The sequence below is a fragment of the Nicotiana tabacum genome, chromosome 3, assembly GCF_000715075.1.
Source record: "Nicotiana tabacum cultivar K326 chromosome 3, ASM71507v2, whole genome shotgun sequence".
In the NCBI taxonomy this organism is placed as follows: domain Eukaryota; kingdom Viridiplantae; phylum Streptophyta; class Magnoliopsida; order Solanales; family Solanaceae; genus Nicotiana; species Nicotiana tabacum.
The window spans coordinates 59,092,725-59,117,805 of NC_134082.1; positions in this window are offsets into that span (position 1 = coordinate 59,092,725).

Below are 25,081 nucleotides of genomic sequence, written 5' to 3' on the forward strand. Positions count from 1 at the left end.
AATTGAACTTTTGAGTAAACGGCTCCGGAATGGGTTTTGGGTGATTTCAACAGCTTTATATTGTGATTTGGGTCTTAGATGGGCGTCCGGATTTGGATTTGGAAGTCCGTATAGTAAATTGAGGCATTTCGGTGAAAGTTGGAAAACTTGAGGTTTGGAAAATGGAGAAGTTTGACCCAAAGTTGGCTTTTGTGATATTAGGTATGAAATGCGATTCCGAGAGTTGTAGCAGCTCTGTTATATCATTTTGGACTTGTCTACAAAATTTGGCATCATTCTGAGTGTATTTGATTGGGTTCGGCACGAGTTTTCAAATTTGGAAGAATTGGAAGTTCATAGTTTGATTCTTGGCGCGATGTGTATTTCCGGCGCTGTTTGATATGATTTGAGACCTTGAGTGTGTTTTAGGTTATAGAACTTTGTTTGTGTGTTTATACAAGGTCCTGGGGGCCTCGAGTGTGTTTCGGACGAGGTTCAGATGTTTTGCATAGTTCTAAACAGGTCTAGTACTGGTGTTTTCGCACCTGCGACCTTGGAGCGCAGGTGCGGCTCTGCTTCTGCGGTCATACAAGCCTAGGTAATTTCTCGCTACTGCGGCTCCACTTTTCCCTCCTGTGGTGCCACTGGTGCCGTTGAATTTCCGCAGATGTGATCCCAGGCCAAGTAACCAAAGTTTGCAGATGCGAACTCTTTCTCGCAAATGCGGTCCCGTAAATGTGGAATTCCGGGCAGAATCCTTTTATATTGAGGGTTATCCATTTTCTTCTTATTTTGAGTTTTAAACTTCGGATTTGGGAGATTCTTTTGGGGGTTTTCAAGCAAATCAATTGGGTAAGTGTTCTTCACCTAGAATTTAATATATTCCATGATTTTACCTTTGTTTCTATCATTTAAATTGTGTTTTGGGTTGAGGAAAATGGGGGTTTTTGAAGAAAATTTCTAAAATGAAAAATCATGATTCGAGGGACCAAATTGTATCGGAATTTGATAATTTTTGTATGGTTGAACTCATATGGGAATTTGATAATTTTTGTATGGTTGAACTCATATGGAGGTTGACATTTAAACCGATTTTTGGATTTTGTTAAAGATTGAGCCTTTATGATCCGGAATAGTTTCTTATGTATATTATTTGTGCTTTGAAGTTATTTTGGTTGGATTTGAGCTGTCCGGAAGTCTTTTCACCTGTGAAGTGCATTTTAGAGTATCGGTTTGTCGTCTTTGAGGTAAGTATCTTACCTAACCTTGTGTGGGGGACTTCCCCCTTAGAATTGAGTCTTCTATGTTGATTGTAATCTGTGTACGTGAGGTGACGAGTGCGTGCTCGGACTTAATTGTGGATAGTTGGCCTTTTAGAGTTCTTAGGTTCTTATATTCACTATGTATGAAGTTAATCTTGATATGACTGAGTTCTTGCTTATTAGTTTCGTCTCTACATGCTTAATTGAAATTAATTGCTTCATGAGTTACTCTTATTGCCTAATAGTCATCCTATTTGATTTAACTGAAGAATTTCGTCTCTCCTATTATCCTGCTACCTTTTCATAACTGTCTGTGTCATAGAGATTTATAATCATCCCTCCTATAATCTCCTAGCCTTAATTGCAGCTAAGATCACCTTTCCTTAAATGAAATTGTCGAATATTCTCATAACTTCCCAACCTTAAACGGAGTGGATTGACTCGCTGTATTTTCGATTATTGTTATTATTGTTGTTGTGCTGGTTGTGTTGGTGCATGAGGTCTCTGTCGTACGGTTGTTGTTGTGTTGGTGTACGAGGTCTTTGTCGTGCAGTTGTTGTTGAGGGGTTGCACGAGGTTTCTGCCATGCTATTGTTACTATTGATATATTGCACATGACGGGATATGTATATATGCTTATATATGGTTGCGCATTTGGCGAGACAAGGAAGGAATATCATGATGTGTGTGTCGCAAAACAAGGCGGGCACGTATTATGTTATTAATTGCACATTGATCGAGTCCAACCTTGCGCTACTATGGAGTAGCGAGAGAGGTTGAAGCAGCTTTTACCCGATTAAGGTCGAGATCGATTTCCTCAGGGAGCTAGATATTGGAGTTGAGTGTCTATCTAAAGTGGAGTTGCGTATTTGCTCTTAATTGCATTTCTACACATTTTTGGTTTTGATTATGATTCTAATTTTATAATGCTTCAATGCTAAATTAAGCTAAATAAGACTAAGGTAAAACTATTACGAGTTGTTCAGATGATTAAAAGACACTAGAGTAGTGACTTTCGCCTAGGTGGTCAATTGATGAATTCTTGAGTCTAAAGCTAGATTGTCACATTTAGGAGTATGATATAACCATTGCACAATTCTACTCACTCTACACCTCTCAGTAGTTCGAGTGATTTTGCCTGAATTGACTTTTTCAAGACCAATTGTGTATGCAAATTTGTGCAAGCAATCAAGGTTCAAGTCGGGTATTACTATCTCTAGGTTTAACCCTTTAATTTGGGCTATCAATCTCTTGAGTACGCCCCAATTCCTTGTTGGACTAATTTCATGGACTTAGGCTCTCTTTCTCAAGAAGAGCCAAAGTCTACTAGGCATAAACTAGTGTTTGCAACCACTAATTCACAATTAAAACCATAAATATCCCAAATATCAAACACCCATAGACAATCAAGCATCAAAACACAAGACCCATCAATTACCCACACTAGGGTTGAGCCACAACCCTAGCTAATGAGGCTAGCTACTCATAATTAGAGAAGAAAACAAAGAAATAGATGAAGAAAAACCCATAATAATTAATAGCTAAATTAAACTTGAAGATTCAATGTTGGAATCACGCTAAAATTACTTAGAATAGCTAAAAGGAATGAAGTCACGAGCACAACTCTCAGTACAAACTATATGATGACCTAAAAATGGGAAAATAATCTATTTATACTAGGCTGAAAAATCTGGACAAAAATACCTCTGCGGGGCTAGTGCGGACTGCACAAAATCGAGTGCGGCCGCACTAAGGCTCTTGACTTGAATATCTAGCTCTCTGAACTTGGGCAATGTGAACTGCACAAAATCAAGTACAGCTGCGGTGGCTACTAGTGCGGTCCGCACAAAAAGGAATGCAGACTGCATTGACCTTCATCCTCCAAAACACCACCTCTCTGAATCTTGACTCCGCGGACCGCACTAGATCGAATGCGGCTGCAATGATCCCAATGCAGACCGCACAAAACCCTTTGCGGCCGCATTGCCTTTAGGCCTGAATAACAACCTCTCTGAACTTCACTTGTGCGGACCGCACAGAATGGTGTGCGGCCGCACTGGCCCTGTTTGACTGAGCTTTGTCTTGTCTTGGTATTTGTGCAAGTTTCACTCCTTTTTTAGCTGATTTTTTGACAGTTTGTCACCTTGTTGTTCAAACTTGCAATCAAGCACAACTTGTGAGCCTTTGGGACTATTTTGTACATATTTCTAATCAAAACTTAAGCAGAAAGGAGTGTAAAATTCATCATATTCCCTAGTTATCAACTCCCCCAAACTTAAGCTTTTGCTTGTCCTTAAGCAAACAAAATAAGACTCACCCCTTAAGAAAAAATCCAAGAAACTTCAGCTGTCCTAAAGTGACCTCATCTAGCATCAATTGGGACTAACAATTGCCCTCAATACAAATGAATCATTAACAATATTTTACTCTTTTAAACACCATGGATTAAGTGCGACACAAGAGCATCAAGAGTTGACTCAACACATCAAAGAACTCTTTCTATTACTTTGGTCATTGTGGAACCCAAACTCACACATCCTCAACTCTCCCTAAGCAAACCTCACCTTTGGGATAGTGGCACTCAGAACATGGTTAATGGAAACTTACTCATCTCTCTCAAGGAAAAGTCACAAGTCCGGCTCTAAGTACTATATGCGTGACCCTTATGTGAGTCACCACTAATGTAAGCTTCATTCAACTCAAGATCATATAGGGCTTTTGTGGAGACATAGTGAAGGCTTTTGGTTCAGGGTAGGAAATGTTTGGTCTAAGTAGGTTCCATCTTCCCTTAAGAACTTTTTTTGTTTCATTTTGGCACACATTCACTTGACTTTTTAAGTCATTTCACTTCTTTTTAAGGGGTTAGAGAGACACACTGTCACTCTTTCTTGTTCATTTCAAATCTTTTCTCCTTTCTTAACTTTCCACACCTTTCATTCTTTGCTTTTCTTGAATCCCTTTATTCATTTCTATATTAAACATTCTTTTTATCTTTTTTGCTTTTCTTTCTTTTTCACTGCCTTTCCTTTTCTTCATTTTGTGCCTTTTTACCACTTTGTTGCAATCCTCGTCTCTCCCCCAAACTTATACTTTTGCCATGTGCTAAGGAAAGATCGGGTGCCAAGAGAAGGTATCTTTTAGAACGGGTAAAGGCTTGTATTCTAGTTCTTGAAGGAAAAAGGTCTAAGGCTCAAAAAGGGTTGACTAGAGATTTTATCATTGGTAGGATATGGAAGTGTTCAAGCTATCATTTGGATCAAGGAAAGCCTATAATCATATCTCAAGTCAAAATTCACTTAGGATTTCGCCTCAACAAACATTCAGGGTAAGTTCTAGACCGATGGCTTAGGACTTGGACTTGCAATGCAAATTTCTCACCACACAAGCTATGGGATCGCTAAAGACACAGAGTCGGGGGCCCACAACAACCTTAGATAAGATTTGAGTACACAATGGTTCGGAAAAACCACTTGGTGATTATCGGCCAACAAAAGAGTCTCAAGGTCATAACTTTCACCATCCTATATACAATGATTTATTTTTGACCATAACATCAAAGGCAAATGTGCTAGGCCCAAGTGAAGCTTTGCTTGAGGCACTCTTAACCACTAACTACTAAAAAGCAAAAAGAAAGGAAAAATAGACTCAAACCCTTAAGAAGGTAGCCATGCCATCTATCATCGGGAAGAGCCATCCGGTTCACACAAATTCCACCTTTGGAAAGAACCGTGGCATTAAGAAAACCAAAGGCTTATTGCAAAAATCCAAAACAAGAAGCTACGAACACAAATAAGAAGCTAAGAAAGAAAAATTGCGGAAAGTAAAATGAATATATACAATAGGGGTTTGATCGAATATATAATAAGGGGATGAATATATACAATGTAACATAACTTTTATATACAGACCCAAAGTGAAAAGTACGAAAAATGTAATGAAGTGCTAAAGCTATATACATACCAAAGATGAAAAGGAAAGAAAGAGATAATAAAATTTGTCATATATATACAGTCATCCGACAAATCAAAGTAGGGCCTACCCCCTCAAATGAAAGTTGGCATTGTCCTCAATGCCAACTAAGCAAAATAAGTGCCAAAATTAAAGGGAAGAGGATACAAAAACTCTCTATAGCTTGTCTGTCTGCATGGGATCCTGAGTGGTACCTGGGTCCTCTATAAGCTCGGGAACCTAATACTGGCTCCCTATAACCTGTGGCTCTACTGGGACCTGTGCCTGGACCGAGTCGTGGGCTAACTCCTGGAGCTGGCCGGAGGAATCTCCCTGCGGGTCCTCCAACTGTATGACTGTGTCATCTGCATGGGGAATCACCCTTTTCCTCTTGGGAGGCCTCTCCGATTGCACTGACTGGGGATGGGCTACTGGCACCGGGTCATCTAGCAATAAATCCAAAGGCAGGTGATCTGCCTTCAACCTGTCAACCTCAACCCGCAACTCTTTCATGGACTCCTTGGAAGCCCGAGTCTTTCTCATCTTCTTTGCCTCCCTAGCAAGCTCCTTGAGAGCTTTTCCATGAGAATCCACAGCCTCTGTAAGCACTTTTCTGAGTGTTCAGGATCTTCTTCTGGTTGTTGAGAATATCCTTGAGGGCGTCCTCAATAGACTGTGGGACCTGTGGAGGCAGAGGTGCCGATTGAGATGCCACTGTAGTAGTAAGGACAGACAACTTAGAGGAAGCTATCTGCATCCAGTTGTTGATACTATGAAGGGCTTGACTCAGATAGTGGGAAGTCACTGGGTAGGCCGGAGTGGAGGGTATGTCTGGAACTACTGAAGTGGATGGACCAGGGGGCATGTCTGCTGAGGTGGAAGAAGGCTGAGTAGGATCCACTACCACTACTGGCTCTTCAGACTGGTCAGTTGAAGTAGTGGCTATTCCCTTGTAGTTCTTGCCTTTAGGGTTGTCATCACCCTGTATGCTGTACCATGAGAACGGTGCCTTTGCTTTCACTTCGACATCAAATTTTTGCTTTTCTACCTCTAGGTCCCTAAAGTAGATGTTGAGAAGCTGGGGAAGGGGCAGTTTCTGTCACCTTCACTCACTACCTGCGTAATAACCCGAGACATCATATTCCCGACGTTAATCGGGTACCCCACCATAATTGATGCTACCAGTACTGCCCGGTGAAGAGGGAGTGAGTTGTTGTGGGTAGTGGGATCCAGTCTGCTGCATACGAATGTCTCCCATCCCTTAGCCTCGAAATTCAAACTTCTCCTTAAGATCTTCACTCTCGCATTCAACCAATCGGGGGTGGTACTTGGGATTGCCAAGTACTGTGCCAACCAAGTACGGGACACCTCACCTAATGCCATCTTCTCCAGATGTAGTGATTCATCCTCCTCATTGAAGCCCAAGTAGTCAGTTATTGCTTTCCCATCAAATAGCACTTTAAAATTCCGTACCTTGGTCACTTTGGTGCCCTTCTTGATGTGGGCAGTATTGGTGTAGAATTCCTTGACCAGGTGCTCGTTTGCATCCACACAGTTGCTTAAGAAGTACTCCCAGCCCACTCCCTCTCTAAACTATTTTCTTACATTGGAATTGTGAGGCAAGAGGTCTCTATCCACAAAACTTCGCTTCGGAATTAATTTCCTCACAGGCCACCATTCTCTGAACTTATGGTAGGCCACCTCACTCACAAAATGGTCTTGACACACCTCCAGATTTCTAGTTCTCGCCACTCCTCCCACCTGAGGTTCACCCCCTTCTCCTACTACCTCTTCTTCTCCTACTACCTCTTCTTCTCTTTTTGCACCCTCTCTGGATAATAAAGTTGTGGGAGAGGTGGAGTATTCATTTCCACTACCGGCAGCTGAGCCCTCAGACAACTTAGAAGATACACGTACTGAAGCTTGGGCAGTGGGGGAAAGTGGAGAAGTGTCTCTCAGTCTATTTCTCTTAGGCCAGTCAGCAATGTACTCTGGCACTGAGTCTGATGATGTCTCCCGGGAGGGCTCGTACTCACTCCCCGACTGATCAATAGCCCTATCAGCAGCTTTGATGAGTTTTCTTGTGTTTTTTATATTTTGTCGGGCTTGGGGGTCAACTTTATCATCTTTTGTTTCCCACCCCGGGAGGATTCTCCTCTACATGCTTGTTTAGCACCCATGCCTCTTTGTTTCACCATTGTCTGAAAACAAATTCAATCATGCTTTGTTAGTATCAATATAATTAGTGTAATTCAGAGTTGCAAGAAAAATAGTTGCATGACGGTAAAACATTGCAGAATGCGGTCCGCACAAAATGTAGTGCGGCCGCACAAAGGCCAAAGCGGACCGCACAAAATGGCACCGCGGTCCGCACAGAGGTGGGGTTCAGACTACCCACTCTCTGAATAAATGCACCGCAGACCACACAAAATGGCAATGTGGTCCGCATTGAGGCACCCCGGACCGCACAAAATGCAATGTAGTTGCGGCCCTCAATGATCAAGTTTCAGAACATTCTTCAATACGGTCCGCACAAAATGCCATTGAGTACCGCATAGGGGCATCGCGGACCGCATAATTTCCACCGCGGTCCACACTGAGCACCAAAATACAGCACCAACCTAGGGTTCATGAAATGTTCAATTTAAGTCTATTTTTTCACCTATTAAAGGGTCCCTAAGTGTTAGTTAAGTCATTTAACTACCTAATCCTACTTTAAACAAGAAAGTAACTAACCTAATCTTACCAAATCAAAAGAAATACGGGAAAAATAGAAGAAGAGCTAAGAAAACAAAATTTTAATGAAAATAATAACATTAACAATTGAAAAGAAATGAAAGTACCAGAAGTGAGATGATGTGATGATGATTAGGCCTTAGTGATCAGTTACGTGCAATAAGTGGGGATGAACAGTGATTTTTAAAGCTCTGAGAGTTAAAAGATCGAAAAGTTCAAAATGAGGGCTTCAAGTCCTATTTATAGAAAAAGACCTGGGGCCTAGCTTACCTACCCACCGCAGACCACACAAAATGCAGTGCGGTCTGCACCATACAACATTATACAAGTTTGAGAAGGAAACCACTGTGGTCCACACAAAATGCTTTACAGCCGCAGTGGTTCACCGCGGACCGCACAAAATGCAATGCGGTCGCAGTGGAAAACTCCAGAAAGTTGGCTTTTTCATCCATCAACAGTGCGGTTCGCACTGATTTTTGTGCCCCCACACTAAGTTCTTTGCAGCTGCACTAAATGTAGTGCGGTCCATATTGCAAACTTCAGAGACTTGAACAATTTTTTCTTCACTTGTCCTGCACTGCATCAACACAATCCTATAGCATCTCACAACCAGTCAGTCCAAAAATAAATCCTAAACTACAATGAAAATTAAAGGAAAACAAAAATAAAAACACATGGGTTGCCTCCCAAGAAGCGTCTGATTTAACGTCGCGGCATGACACAGGTTACCATCAAATCATTTGAGATGAAGAAGTGCCACCACGTGGCTGTCATCAATTTTTCCCAAGTAGTGCTTGACCCTATGCCCATTCACTTTGAAAACTTCCCCATTTTTTTTCTTTAAATCAAGTGCACCAAATGGGGTCACACACACCACTTCAAAAGGTCCACTCCATTTTGACTTGAGCTTTCCCGGAAACAGACGTAACCGAGAGTTGAACAAGAGAACCAAATGACCCACTTTGAACTCCTTGCTGCGAGCATATTTATCATGAAGGTACTTCATCCTGTCCTTGAACAAAGACAAACTGGAGTAGGCATGGAATCAGAATTCATCAAGTTTATTAAGCTGCTACACACAAAGATTGGCTGCAACATCCCATTCAAGATTTAGCTTCCTCAAAGCCCATATGGCCACGTGCTCTAACTCAACCGGTAGATGGAAAGCTTTTCCAAACACCAACCGATACAGAGACATACCAATCGGAGTCTTGTAAGCAGCCCTATAAGCCCATAGAGCATCATCTAACTTCTTTGACCAATCGGTCCTATTTGCATTGACTGTCTTTGACAATATGCTCTTGATTTCCCTATTAGAGACTTCAACTTGACCATTTGCTTGAGGATGATAGGGAGTAGAAACCTTGTGATTGACATCATACTTTGCAAGCAAAGTGTCAAAATTTATATTGCAAAAATGAGACCCCCCATCACTTATGATTGCACGAGGAGTACCAAACCTTGTAAAAATGCTCTTCTTGAGAAATGCAACAACACTTCGGGCTTCATTGTTGGGCAAATCCACGGCTTCAACCCACTTTAAAACATAGTCCACCGCCACAAGAATGTATGTGTTCCCAAACAAGCTAACAAACGGGCCCATAAAATCAATGCCCCATACATCAAAAATATCAACCTCAAGAATGGTATTGAGAGGCATCTCATCTTTCTTCGAAATTCCACCCGCTCTTTGACATTTATCACACCTCTTCACTAGTTCACTTGCATCTTTGTACAAAGTTGGCCAATAAAATCCACAACTAAGAACTTTGGAAGCCGTCCTCGCCCCGCCGTGATGGCCACTATAGGGAGAGGAATGACAGGCCTCCAAGATACTCAATTACTCTTCCTCCAGGACACACCTTCGAATCACACCATCCGTGAAAATCTTGAACAAGTACGGCTTATCCCAATAGAAATCCAAACTATCCTGTTTGAGCTTCTTCCTTTGGTTAGAAGAGAGCTCACACGGGATTATACCAGTCACAAGGAAATTAGTAACATCCGCAAACCATGGCATACCATTCACCGACAACGAAAGGGGTTGTTCGTCGGGAAATAAATTATTGATCTCTAGGCCATCACGAGGCCTCTCCTCCTCCTCCAAGCGGGACAAGTGGTCTGCCACTTGGTTTTCACTACCCTTCCAGTCCACAATCTCCAAATCAAACTCTTGAAGTAACAAGACCCATCGCATCAGTCTAGCTTTGGAATCCTTCTTCATCATCAAGTATCGGAGTGCGGCATGGACAGTATGGATTATGACCTTGGCACCCATGCGATACGGCCGAAATTTATCCATTGCGAACACAATACCCAAAAGTTCTTTCTCGATCACCGTGTAGTTCACTTGACCATCATTCATTGTCTTGCTCACATAGTACACCAGATGAAACATTTTGTTCACTCTTTGACCCAAAACTGCCCCAACTGCAACATCGCTCGCATCACATATGATATCAAAGGGCAAGCTCCAATTAGGTGCTGTAATGATAGAAGTGGTGGTCAACTTATGCTTGAGAAGTTCAAAGGCTTGCATACATTTTTCATCATACACGAACTTGGCATCTTTTTCCAATAGCTTGCATAAAGGCTTCACTACCTTCGAAAAGTCTTTGATAAATCTCTGGTAGAACCCCGCATGCCCAAGAAAACTTCTAACTCTCTTGATAGAGGTAGGGGAGGGAGCCTTGAAATCACATCAATATTTACTTTGTCTACCTCAATACCATGCTTTAAAATTTTATGCCCAAGAACTATGCCCTTTTCCACCATAAAGTGGCATTTCTCCCAATTGAGAACAAGATTGGTTTCTTCACAACGGTCTAAAATTCTATCAATATTCTTCAAGCACTCATCAAATGAATCACCCACAACACTAAAGTTGTCCATGAACACCTCTAAAATGTCTTCCACCATATCGGTGAAAATGGTCATCATACACCGTTGGAATGTAGCCAGTGCACTACATAACCTAAAAGGCATCCTAGAAAAGGCAAAAGTGCCATATGGACAAGTGAATGTGGTCTTTTCCTAATCTTCCGGAGCAATCAAGATTTGGTTGTACCTAGAATACCCATCCAAGAAACAGTAGAAGGCACGTCCAGCAAGTCGGTCTAACATCTGATCAAGAAAAGGCAAAGGAAAGTGATCTTTGCGGATCACTTTATTCAATTTGCGGTAGTCCATGCATACCCGCCAACCGGTGATGGTTCTGGTAGGAATAAACTCATTTTGCGAATTTGCAACCACGGTCATGCTACCCTTCTTCGGTACACATTGCACCAGTAAAGTCCAAGAGCTATCAGAGATGGGGTACACAACCCCGACATCCAACCACTTGATCACCTCCTTTTTCACAACTTCTTGCATTGCCTCGTTCAACCTCCTTTGATGCTCCAATAAGGGCTTTGCATCATCTTCCAGAATAATCTTATGCAAACAGAATGCGGGGCTTATCCCCCAAATATCAGCTAAAGTCCATCCAATTGCCTTTTCCGCTTTTGTAGCACCACCAATGTGGCATCAACCTGCATGTTAGTAAGACAAGAGGAAAAAATAACTAGCAAAGTAGAACTTTGGCCTAAGAACTCATACGTGAGGTGTGGAGGCAACAACTTCAACTCTAACACCGGAGGTTCCTCAATTGAAGGCTTTGTTGGTGGAGTCTTCCTATTCTCGAGATCCAAAGAAAAGTTTTCTAGGCTCATAAGAGTACGAGCCCATTCCATGTAACGCATTTACACACTCCACCCGGCTTGCATCCTCATTGATGTCAAGATTCAACAAAACGGCCTCAAGAGGGTCCTCCACATTGATCATTGCACTGGTATCATCAACTATCACTGTCGTGACAAGGTCTACAAAATATCACACCTTGGAACTGTTGGGTTGCTTCATTGACTTGCACACATGAAAGACCACTTTTTCATCACCCATACGGAAGGTGAGTTCCCCTGCTTCCACATCAACTAACGCCTTCCCAGTAGCAAGGAAAGGTCTCCCTAAAATGATAGGAACTTCATAATCCACCTCACAATCGAAGATCACAAAGTCAGCTGGCAAGATAAATTTGTCCACCCAGACAAGCACATCATCAATAATACCCAATGGTCTCTTCATCGTTCTATCCTCCATTTGTAATCTCATGGAAGTCAGCCTAGGTTTCCTAATACCCAAAGTTTTGAAAACTGAGTAGGGCATCAAATTGATACTAGCCCCCAAATCACATAAACCCTTAGCAAAGTTCGCACTCCCAATGGTGCAAGGAATGGTGAAAGCATCAGGATCTTCAAGCTTCGGGGCCATTGAACGCATTATTGCACTAACTTGATGAGTCATCTTTATAGTTTCACAATCCATGGACCGTTTCTTTGTTACCAAGTCCTTCATAAATTTAGCATAGCCCGGCATTTGTTCAAGAGCCTCCACCAACGGCACATTAATGGATAAGCTCTTCATCATGTCAATGAACTTTTTAAACTGATTCTCATTTTTCTGCTTCGCAATCCTTTGAGGATAAGGCGGAGGTGGCCTTGGCAAAGGTACCTTGGCTTTAGGCACAACCAACTCTGGCATGTCTATTACGTGTCCCCTAGACGGGTTCACATAATTGTAAGTTTCCACCTCGTCATCTTGAATATCAATCCTCACTTCTTCTTTCACATTGTCATCAATCACATTTTCAACCACCAAAGGAACTTCATCTTCTTGCAACTCAACTTTATCACTCAAAATTTGCTTTTGTTTGGAGGCATTCACTTCACCGCCTCTCCCACTTCTTGTAGTTACCGCCATAGCATGATTGTTCCCACCCTTCAGGTTAACCACCATATCACTAGGTAGAGCCCTCTTAGGACGAGTATTCAAAGACTGTGAGGTTTGGCCTAACTGCACCTCCAAGTTTCTAATTGAGGTATTGTGGGAAGCCAACTGCGCATTAGAATCTGCATTCTTTTTCATCATTTGTTTGAGCATCATTTCAATTCTACCCATATCATTGCTAGAAGAACTAGGAACTTGGGATGGAAATGGGGGTGGATTGTTCGGTTGTTGGTACATTGGGGGCCTTTGAAAGCCTTGCCCCCGATTTCCTTGGTTTCAATTATTCCATCCACCTTGATTGTTGTTACCACCCCAATTATTGTTGTTACCATTCCAATTTCCTTGATTGTTTTGATTGTTGTTCTGATTACCCCAGCTATTGTTTTGGTTGTTGTTCCCCCAATTACCATTGCCTTGTTGTTGTTGATTGCCCCAATTGCCTTGGGGTCTCCATTGTTGTTAGTTGGAAGAATTTCCCCTTTGGCCTTGATAATTGTTCACGTATTGCACCTCTTCACTCTGTCCATCATAACTATCATCTTGAAATCCACCACATTCATTGTCAAATTGTTCTGAATTCCCTTGGTTCTGTTGACCTCTTTGTCTTCTTTTGTTGACAAGTATGTTGACACCCTCCATGGCATTCACTTGGTGAGGATTTTGGACTTGTTGCAATTGTGTCTTTGCTAGTTGGTTCATTGTAGTTGTCAACTCAGCTATAGCATGCCCATTATCATGTAACTCTTTGTGCAAATGAGTAGCTGTAGGGTTACCCTGGGGTACATTGGCTCTACTTTTCCCAGCAGACGAAGTGTCAGCCATCTCGTCAAGAATGTCACAAGCCTCATCATAAGACAGCATCATAAAGTTGCCTCCAGTAGGTTGGTTCACTATGCACTGATTTGTTGTGTTAATGCCCTGGTAGAAAGTCTGTTGGATCATCGCCTCAATCATATCATTGTTGGGGCATTCCTTCACCATTTTTCTATAATGCTCCCAAATATCATGCAAAGGTTCGGTGGGCTTCTGCTTGAAAGCCAAGATCTCATCTCTTAATGCTGCCATATGCCCTGGTGAGAAAACTTTTGCAATGAACTTGTCCGCCAACTCATCCTAAGTAGTGATGGAATGGTTGGCAAGTTGCTCGAGCCAATCCAATGCCTTCCCTCTAAGTGAGAATGGGAGGAGTCTCAACTGAAGTGCATCTTCGGACACATTAGTTTGCTTGCTCCCCCAATAGGTATCCACAAACCCCTTGAGATGTTTGTAAGCATTTTGACTGGCAGCGCCCGTGAAATACCCACACTGCTCCAGCAATGTCAGCATCATATTGGTAATTTGGAAATTGCCCGCCCGAATCCGGGGCGGGACAGTTGCACTTGCATATCCTTGGTTTGGAAGCACTCGAGAAGCCACTCTTGGAGGTGGCGGGGGAGGGTCTGGAATATTCTCATTGGCCTGGCGGCCTCTCCTTTGTCCTTGAGGCACAATAGGGACCTCATCTTCAACATTGTCATCTACTTCCTCCCCCGGCGGAAGATCTCCAAGATGTCCATTGTTTAAGTTTGCTGCCATTTTGTACCTGAAGTTGTGACACAAGAAAATTAGTAACACAGAAGGAAGCAAGAACAATACACAAAACTATTTAGATATATAGCCAAAACCGTTAGCTCCCCAACAACGGCGCCAAAAAGTGATCGAGGCCAACCCTGCACTACTATAGAGTAGCGAGAGAGGTCGAAGCAGCTTTTACCCGATTAAGGTCGGGATCGATTTCCTCAGGGAGCTAGATATTGGAGTTAAGTGTCTATCTAAAGTGGAGTTGCGTATTTGCTCTTAATTGCACTTCTACACATTTTTGGTTTTGATTATGATTCTAATTTTATAATGCTTCAATGCTAAATTAAGCTAAATAAAACTAAGGTAAAACTATTACGAGTTGTTCAATTGATTAAAAGGCACTAGGGTAGTGACTTTCGCCTAGGTGGTCAATTGACGGATTCTTGAGTTTAAAGCTAGATTGTCACATTTAAGGAGTATTATATAACCATTGCACGATTTTATTCACTTTACACCTCTCGGTAGTTCGAGTGATTTTGCCCGAATTGACTTTCTCAAGACCAATTGGGTATGCAAATTTGTGCAAGCAATCAAGGTTCAAGTCGGGTATTACTATCTCTAGGTTTAACCCTTTAATTGGGGCTATCAATCTCTTCAGTACACCCCAATTCCTTGTTGGGCTAATTTCATGGACTTAGGCTCTCTTTCTCAAGAAGAGCCAAAGTCTACTAGGCATAAACTAGTGTTTGCAACAACTAATTCACAATTAAAACCCTAAATTAGCCCAAATATCAAACACCCATAGACAATCAAGCATCAAAACACAAGACCCATCAATTACCCACACTAGGGTTGAGACACAACCCTAGTTAATGGGTCTAGCTACTCATAATTAGAGAAGAAAACAAAGAAATAGATGAAGAAAACCCATATAATTAATTGCTAAATTAAACTTGAAGATTCAATGTTGAAATTACGCTAAAATTACTCAAAATAGCTAAAAGGAACGAAGTCACGAGCGTAGCTCTCAGTACAAACTATCCGATGACCTAAAAATGGGAAAAAAATCTATTTATACTAGGCTGAAAAATCTGGACAAAAATACCCCTGTGGGGCTAGTGCGGGCCACACAAAATCCAGTGCGGCCACACTAAGGCTCTTGACTTAAATATCTAGCTCTCTCAACTTGGGCAATACGGACCACACGAAATTGAGTACGGCCGCGGTGGCTACTAGTACGGTCCGCACAAAAAGGAATGCGGACCGAATTGACCTTCATCCTCCAAAACACCACCTCTCTGAATCTTGGCTCCATGGTCCACACTAAATCGAGTGCGGCTTCAATGGTCCCAATACAGACCGCACAAAACCCCTTGCGGCCGCATTGCCTTTAGGCCTGAATAACAACTACTCTGAACTTCACTTGTGCGGACTGCACAGAATGGTATGCGGTCGTACTCGTCCTATTTGACTAAGCTTTGTCTTGTCTTGGTACTTGTGCAAGTTGCACTCCTTTTTTAGCTGGTTTTTTGAATCTTTGTCACCTTGTTGATCAAACCTGCAATCAAGTATAACTAGTGAGCCTTTGGAACTATTTTGTACATATTTCTAATCATAATTTAAGTAGGAAGGAGTGTAAAATACATCATATTCCCTAGTTATCACACACATGGCGAGATAAGGTGGGCTATATCAGGGATTGATTGTGATGATTTGTGATGGCCTGGGGGAATTCTTGTTGTTCGATATTGTGTTGTGGTACGCTTACCTGTATGAGTTTTATCTCGTGGAAGTTGTGAGAACATATATTACGTGTTGTCCGTTCTTTTTCTTATGCTTATTAGCTGGTAGGAACTATGTTAGAGCACTTGCACAAGCATACACGTAGTTGAACACTCCCATTGGATATGAAGTTCTCCTGATATTGCTAAGTATAGATGTACACCCTCATTTACTTGTCATATATGTGAGAGCTGCTCTAGTTAGCAAGTGAGTTGTCAGCGTGACCATGAGGTGTGATAGGGGCACAGGATGCCAAGTGTTAGGGTTCAGGTATTGAGACCCGTGAGCTGTAAGTTTGTCCGAGGTTCGGTACTTCGTGGAGTTTGTTCGCTAAGACCTGATGTGAACACTGTTGTAGGTTATGAGTTATTGATTGCCTTTACTGTACTTGTGATTTAGGATTTGGGTTTGTGATTTCGCTCGCTCTTCTATGTCATTATTATGGTATTTCCGCTATTACTTGCTATTTTCTTCCTTTATTGTGATTGTTGTATTATTAGCCATATCGTGTAGTCTTTATATATACATTATGTTCCATTGTTCTTATGCTTATATTTGTACAGTTTATTAGACCGGTAGGTTTCTTGACTGTTCCTCATCACTACTCTACCGAGGTTAGTCTTGATACTTATTGGCCAACCCTGTGGTGTGCTCATGCTACTCTTCTGCACATTTGTATTGTGCAGATCCCAGGTATCGATCGTTAGTAGCTGTGCGGATCATTGCTGAGGAGACTCAAGGTAAACCTGATGATGTGTTTACAGGCTTCGGAGTCACCTTCTTACTTGTATTCAACTGCTTTCACTCTTTTCCAAACAGTTTATATAGAAGTGGTAGTTAACTCTGTAGAGCTTATGGCTTGTACTACCGGGTTTTGGGAATATGTTCACTGTATAAAGAATTCATTCCAGAAGAATTTTTATGATGTTATTTATTAATGTTGCTCTTCCGTAAATATTAGGCTTACCTAGTCCTTAAGACTAGGTGCCATCACAAAGCCCAACAGTGGGGAAATTGGGTCGTGACAAGTTGGTATCAGAGCTCTAGGTTCATAGGTGCTACGAGTCATAAGCGAGTTTAGTAGTCTTGCGGATTGGTATGGAGACGTCTGTAATTATCTTCGAGAGGCTACGGAACTATTAGGACAATCTCACTTCTTTCATTCCTATCATGCGAGCTTATTGATCTCGGTGTCTGAACTATTATCATTCCATTCTCTCATAGATAGTGAGGACACGCATTGTAGTTACCGATGACGCTGCTCGTGTAGTAGGTGTCGCTGGAGGCAGAGACAGAGGCCGGCGAGGAGTACGTGCCACAGCTAGAGCACCTACCAGAGCAGCTGTTGAGGAGCCGCCAGTAGCTCCAGTTGGGGGGCAGGTACTGGAGGCGCCTGTTGTTACCCCCGGACTTTGGGAGACCTTAGCACAGTTCCTGAGCATGTTTGGTACATTGGGTCAGGCGGGGTTGATTCCGATTGAACCAGCTATTTCACAACCCGGGGGAGGAACCCAGACTCCCGCTGCCCACACCCCAGAGCAGAGAGTTCATGTTGGTCAGGTGCCAGGTGTCATGTCTCCATAGACTATGGTTCCAGTTCAGCCCGTAGTCAGGGCAGCAGCATCTGAAAAGAGCAGCTTAGGCTTGAGAGGTACAAGAAGTACGACCCTCCTACGTTTAGTGGTTTGGCTTCAGAGAGTGCACAGGGTTTTCTGGATGAGTGCCATCACATTCTCCGTACTATGGGTATTGTTGAGTTGAGTGGGGTTGCTTTTACTACGTTCCAGCTTAGGGGAGCGGCTTATCAGTGGTGGTGGGCATATGAGTTTGGTAGCCCGGCCGAGTCAGTTTCACTTACTTGGGTTCAGTTTTTAAAGATGTTCCTGAGAGAGTTTGTACCTCAGTCCCTTCGAGATGCATGGCACGCGAAGTTTGAGCAGCTGCACCAGGGCACTATGTCAGTATCATATTACGCCATCAGATTTAGCGATTTAGCCAGACATGCACCGACCTTGGTTTCTACTGTTCGGGAGAAGGTCTACCGGTTAATTGAGGGACTCCATCCTAGCATCAGGACTAGCATGACTCGGGAGTTGGAGATGGATATTTCGTATCAGTAGATCGTGGGTATTGCTAAGAGGGTAGAGGGCATGCTAGCTCAAGAGAGAGATGAGGGAGAGGTCAGGCGAGGCCAGGAGAGAGAGGACAGGTGAGGCCATGAGAGGGAGGGCAGATGAGATCAGGAGAGAGAGTTTGAGAAGGCAAGGAGGCCCCGTAGACTGGGGAGATCTGCTGGTCTTTATTTTGGAGGCAGGGTGCATCATGGTAGAGGTTTTATGGGTCAGCTAGTTCAGTTCGTGCTTCAGGATTTGCATAGTGATTTAGGTGTTCATAGGTCTCGAAGTACCCGTACCGCACAGTTCCCACAACCACATCAGCAGTGAGGTTCCAACGAGTGTGGAGATAATATCCATATGGTGAGAGATTGTCCCAGACTTCGGGCCGATGTGCCACAGCGAGGTATTCAGACAAGTAAAGGATGCCCAAGAGGGGAGGTCCGGCCTGTTGATGTGTTTCATGTAGTAGGCTTAGGGCTGCTATGCCTGATGATGTCATTTCAGGTATGCTTTCGGTTTGTTATAGAGGAGCACCATCCATAGTTCGTTAAAGTTCTGCTTATCGGGGTGAGTTCCCCTATCTGTGCTCTACTTATGGGTGTGTTTCATGATTAGCACTCCATTATATGATTACCCTGTTGGGAGTTTCTATGAGTGACAGTCGTGCCTATCATTTGTTTCTAGGCCTTGTTGAGAGTTATGAGACTAGTAGTAAATTCCTGTTGTCCTTTTTGGTAGGCTTGATGTGATTTATGAGTATTTTTTGCTACGAGCCGCGATGTTTATGCTCCATCAGTGTGGGAGCCAGCACTTGTTGTAAATTATGACGGAATTGATCTAGTGAGAGTTTCCAGCTGGTTTGATGTGTACCCTACTTATGATACAGAGTTGAGGGCAGGACCCTCGTGATTTCATGTGATTTGATGTGTTGAGACCGGGTTATGTACCGCGGTGGGAGTTATATCATTATGAGATCCTTGTGATTTTTTATATGCTTTAATTCTTTCTTGTTAGATTATTTTGTAGATTAGTATTGATAGAAATTTTTTTGTTTATCGGGCTTGTTTGATAGATCCCTTATGTATTTCCCTTTCCATATTCAGTCATTTTCGTCCTGTGCTTCTTGAGTTTTAGCTTGTAGGGTGTGTACCCGTTGGTAATAGCTGTGATTTGGTGGTTTGGGTGTTTAGTTATGTGGTTTTCATGGTTATTGTATCATCGCTAGTGTTTTGGAGGTTTGAAACGGGTTCCTATTAAGTATGAGGCTTATGGCCGGTGCTGAATTTGATTTCGGGCGAATATTATGATCAAAAATGTTACTGTGGGCCTATGTATGATGTGTCATATTGTAAGGTTGTACTATATGGGCGTTGACATGAATTGATGCAGCTGGTTGAGACTAATATCGGGTATGGATTTAGAATCGGGTCTTTTAAAATGGATAGAAGGTGAGAATTCTGGCTCTAAGTCTTATTGGTATTGTTAGAAAGGCTAAATTTCAGTTAAGATGGTGTCATCAGGCTTATGTGGATTGGGGTGACGTAGGATCACTCGCGGGTGTATGTTGGAAGTGTGCATTCAGCAACTTGAGGACTTCGAGGCGAATCTTGGCACGTTCGAGGACAAACGTTGATTTTAACAGAGGGAGGATGTAACGATCCGGCCGGTCGTTTTGGGAATTTAAGCTCCATTCAACGGCGTAAGGTCTGGAACAGCTTCATAATATGGATATCAACTTGCTTGCATGGTTTAATTCAGTTAACGGATGATTCAGAGTCGAATTGGGAGAAGAAATCTAGTTTTGAAAGCTTAAGTGGAGAGAATTTAACTGGAATTGAACTTTTGAGTAAACGGCTCCGGAATGGGTTTCAGGTGATTTTAACAACTTCGTATTGTGATTTGCGTCTTAGGCGGGCGTCCAAATTCGGATTTGGAGGTCCGTAGGGTAAATTAAGGTGTTTCGGTGAGAGTTGGAAAAGTTGAGGTTTGGAAAATAGAGAAGTTTGACCCATAGTTGACTTTTGTGATATCGGGGTCAAAATGCAATTTCGAGAGTTGGAGCAGATCCGTTATGTCATTTTGGACTTGTCTACAAAAATTGGTGTCATTCCAAGTTGATTTGATTGGGTTCGGCACGAGATTTCAAAGTTGAAATAACTGGAAGTTCATAGTTTTATTCTTGGAGCGATGTGTATTTCCTACATTATTTGATATGATTTGGGACTTTGAGCAAGTCTGTTTTAGGTTATAGAACTTGTTTGTGTGTTTAGACGGGGTCCCGGGGCCTCGGATGTTTTTCGGACGAGGTTCAGATGTTTTGCATAGTTCTAAACAAGTCTGGTTCTGGTGTTTTCGCACCTGCGACCTTTGAGCGCAGGTGCGGCTCTGCTTCTGCATGGGCCCAGCCGCTTCTGCGATCATGCAGGCCTGGGTAATTTCTCGCTTCTGCGGCTCTACTTTTCGCTCATACGGTGTTGCTGGTGCTGTTGAATTTCTGCAGATGCACGGTCCCAGGCCAAGTAGACAAAGTTCGCAGATGCGGACTCTTTCTCGAAAATGTGGTCTCGCAGATGTGGTTTCTTGATCGCAGATGCGAAAGTGCTGGCATAATCCTTTTATATCGAGTGTTAGTCATTTTCTTCATATTTTTAGTTTTAAACTTCGGATTTGGGAGCTTCTTTTGGGGGTTTTCAAGCAAATCAATTGGCTAAGTGTTCTTCACCTAGAATTTAATATATTCCATGATTTTACCTTTGTTTCTATCATTTAAATTGTGTTTTGGGTTGAGGAAAATGGAGGTTTTTGAAGAAAATTTCTAAAATGAAAAATCATGATTCGAGGGACCAAATGGTGTCGGAATTTGATAACTTTTGTATGGTTGAACTCATATAGGAATGGGACTCGGATTGTGTAAAATTTGTCGGGTTCCGAGGTGCGGGTCCGAGGGTCGACTTTTGGACCAATTTTTGGATTTATTTAAAGATTGAGCCTTTATGATCCGGAATAGTTTCGTATGTGTTTTATTTGTGCTTTGAAGTTATTTTGGTTGATTTGAGCTGTCCGGAGGTCTTTTCACCCGTAAAGTGCATTTTAGAGTATCGGTCTATCGTCTTTGAGGTAAGTATCTTGCCTAACCTTGTGTGAGGGACTTCCCCTTAGGATTGAGTCTACTATGTTGATTGTAATATGTGTACGCGAGGTGACGAGTGCGTGCTCGGACTTAATTGTGGATAGTTGGACTTTTAGGGTTCTTAGGTTCTTATATTCACTATGTATGGAGTTATTCTTGATATGACTGAGTTCCTGCTTATTAGTTTCGTCTCTACATGCTTAATTGAAATTAATTGTTTCGTGATTTACTCTTATTGCCTAATTGTCATCCTATTTGATTTAACTGAAGAATTTCGTCTCTCTTATTATCATGCTACATTTTCATAACGGCTTGTGTTATTGAGATTTATTATCATCCCTCCTATAATTGTCTAGTCTTAAGTGCAGCTAAGATCACCTTTTCTTAATTGAAATTGTCAAATATTCTCGTAACTTCCCAACCTTAAACGGAGTTTAGATGACCTATATCTTTGTCGACTTGCCTTTATTTGGGACTACTAGACTCGTGTTGATTTTCTTGTTACTGACTTATTTATTGTGGGATCGTCACTACATGTTAGTTTCCCCTTTCGTTGAATTGTTCCCTTTATGCCTTTTAGTTTCTTACTGTGGTTATTCTTGTGAACTGGTTATACCGCTTCCTTGTGATTTGAAGTTTTGGAGTGGATTCACTCGCTGTATTTTGTATTACTATCATTGTTGTTGTTGTGCTGGTTGTGTTGGTGCACGAGGTCTCTGTCGTGCGGTTGTTGTTGTGTTGGTGCACGAGGTCTCTACCGTGCGGTTGTTGTTGAGGGGTTGCACGAGGTTTCTATCGTGCTATTGTTACTATTGATATATTGCACATGTGGCGTGACAAGATGGGATATATATATATATATATATATATGCTTATATGTGGGTTGCGCAAGTGGCGAGACAAGGTGGGATCATCATGATGTGCGTGTGGCGAAACAAGGCGGGCACTTATTATGTTATTAATTGCACACGTGGCGAGACAAGGTGGGCTATATTAGGGATTGATTGTGATGATTTGTGATGGCCCGGGGGCATTCTTGCTATTTGATATTGTGTTGTGGTACGCTTACCTGTATGAGTTTTATCTCGTGGAAGTTGTGAGAACACATCTTACGTGTTGTCCGTTCTTTTTCTTATTCTTATTAGCTGGTAGAAACTATGTTAAAGTACTTGCACAAGCATACACGTAGTTGAACACTCCCATTGGATATGAAGTTCTCCTGATATTGCTGAGTATAGATGTACACCCTCGTTTACTTGACATATATGTGAGAGTAGCTCTAGTTAGCAAATGAGTTGTCAGCGTGACCATGAGGTGTGATGGGGGCACAGGATGCCAAGTGTTAGGGTTCAGGTATTGGGACCCGTGAGTGTCCGAGGTTCGGTACTTCGTGGAATTTGTTGGCTAAGACCTGATGTGAACACTGTCGTAGGTTCTGAGTTATTGCTTACCTTTACTGTACTTGTGATTTAGGATTTGGGTTTGTGATTTCGCTCACTCTTCTATGTCATTATTATGGTATTTTTGCTATTACTTGTTGTTTTCTTCCCTTATTGTGATTGTTGTATTGTTAGCCATATCGTGAAGTCTTTTTATATACATCATGTTCCGTTGCTCTTATGCTTATATTTGTACAGTTTATTAGACCGGAAGGTGTCTTGAATATTCCTCGCCACTACTCCACCGAGGTTAGTCTTGGTACTTACTGGGCACCGCCGTGGTGTGCTCATGCTACTCTGCTCCTCATTTTTGTTGTGCAGATCCCAGGTATCGATAGTTAGTAGTTGTGCGGTTCATTGCTGAGGAGACTCAAGGTAAACCTGATGCTGCTTTCGCAGGCTTCGGAGTCACCTTCTTACTTATATTCAACGGTTTTCACTCTTTTCCAAACAGTTTATATATAAGTGGTAGTTAACTCTGTAGAGCTTATGACTTGTACTATCGGGTTCTGGGATATGTTTTCTATATAAAGGATTCATTCCAGAAGAATTTTTATGATGTTATTTATTATTGTTGTTCTTCCGTAAATATTAGGCTTACCTAGTCCTTAAAACTAGGTGTCGTCACGAAACCCAACGGAGGGGAAATTGGGTCGTGACAGAAATGATGAAGATGAAATAAAGGGGAAGGGAGTTGGTGGATTAAATATGTGGCCAACAGTTATTTTATTACTGTTGGGGAAGGAATTTTGCCAAAAAAGAATCTGCCTCACGTGCCTACCAGGTGAGCCAATTCACACTATGTGACTAGTCAGCTTTTGTGTTAAAGTGAAACATAAGAAATAGAGTTGAAGAGTCAAAATAGAACAAAGTTGAGATAGAGTGCCACAATAAAAAGTAGGTCCAAGTTGAATGGGTTGTATATGTATTTGGCGTATATTTTATCTGAAACCCTTAAGATCAAAAGTTTGATTAAGGTACTAATTGAGTAGTTCGCTCATGTGCTCCAGTACCTTTAAATTTTGAGTCCGCTTATATACCATTCTCTTTTATATTAATTTTAACATATTGGCATGGGTCAATCATAAAAGTATTTTAAAAGATTGAGACATTGAAGAACTGAATATCCTTTTGATTTTACTCTTATTCGAGTTAGATTTTTAACTTTTTATAGTATAATTTTCCTTTGACTTGTGCGCTGCTGTACATTTAATAATTCCTATATCATGTTGAATCTCTTAAAATTTTAATGTTGACAACGCCATTATTACCCGGTTCTAGGGTATCATGCTGTAAACTGAAGTTGACTTTGTAAAGGGTCAACAGGACAGTTGTTTATTATTTAAAAATACCAATACATTGACAGGAAAATGTTCTATGACCTCAAGTTCTATGACCTCAAATTAGATGATTAATTGGGTTAACTAATCAATAATTCCGTCAAAAATAGAAATCATTTCAAAGTTAATTTATCAGCAAGAAAGAGCAACTTGACCTAGAATTTCTCAAACCTCTGTAAACTTTGTCAATTTTCAAGGTAAAATGATGAATAATGTATAAAAACATTTTACACCGTAAGTGCACTTAGTTTTTACATTATTATAACATGTTAAGTTGCTATATTTACAGGTAATATATTAATAACTATAATCCAACAATGACCTTATGAGCTTAATTTTTATACATTAAGAGTACAAAAGAATTTTAACACTATTAAATTACCTAAAATAACTACAGAATCATTCACAAAAAAATAAGATCAGTAGGTAGATTGCCGGCTACGACAAAGTTAATTAAAACATAATTCTCCTAGTACAGTCAAATTTATCTATAACATTCTTATTTCTTCCAATATTTTTTAGCTTTTATAGCGAATGGTTGTTATACACCTATAATAGCATTTGACGTTTAAATATTTTTTGGCTGTTATGGATAAAGCTTATCCAAAAATCTTTTTTTAATGTTATATATAAAAGATTAATAAAAATCTTCAAATTTAAAATCTCAGAAGATATGCATATTTCACTAGGTATATATTGAAGAAAGCTAATACTTTATAAATAAATTTATAACTAAACGTACAAAAATTTAAACTCTGAGGCACACATTTTAAAATTACTATGAAAATAAATTCTTTCAAGATTGATGGAATAACTTTGTAATTGTAGTTGTTTCACAGATTTCTTTCTCTTACTACTGATATAACGCTTGAATTGGCGAAAATTCATGTCTAAATTTTTAGCAAAAAGGTATCCAATGGAACATATATCATGTGCAGATTTTCAAATCTTATGTTTTATGCAA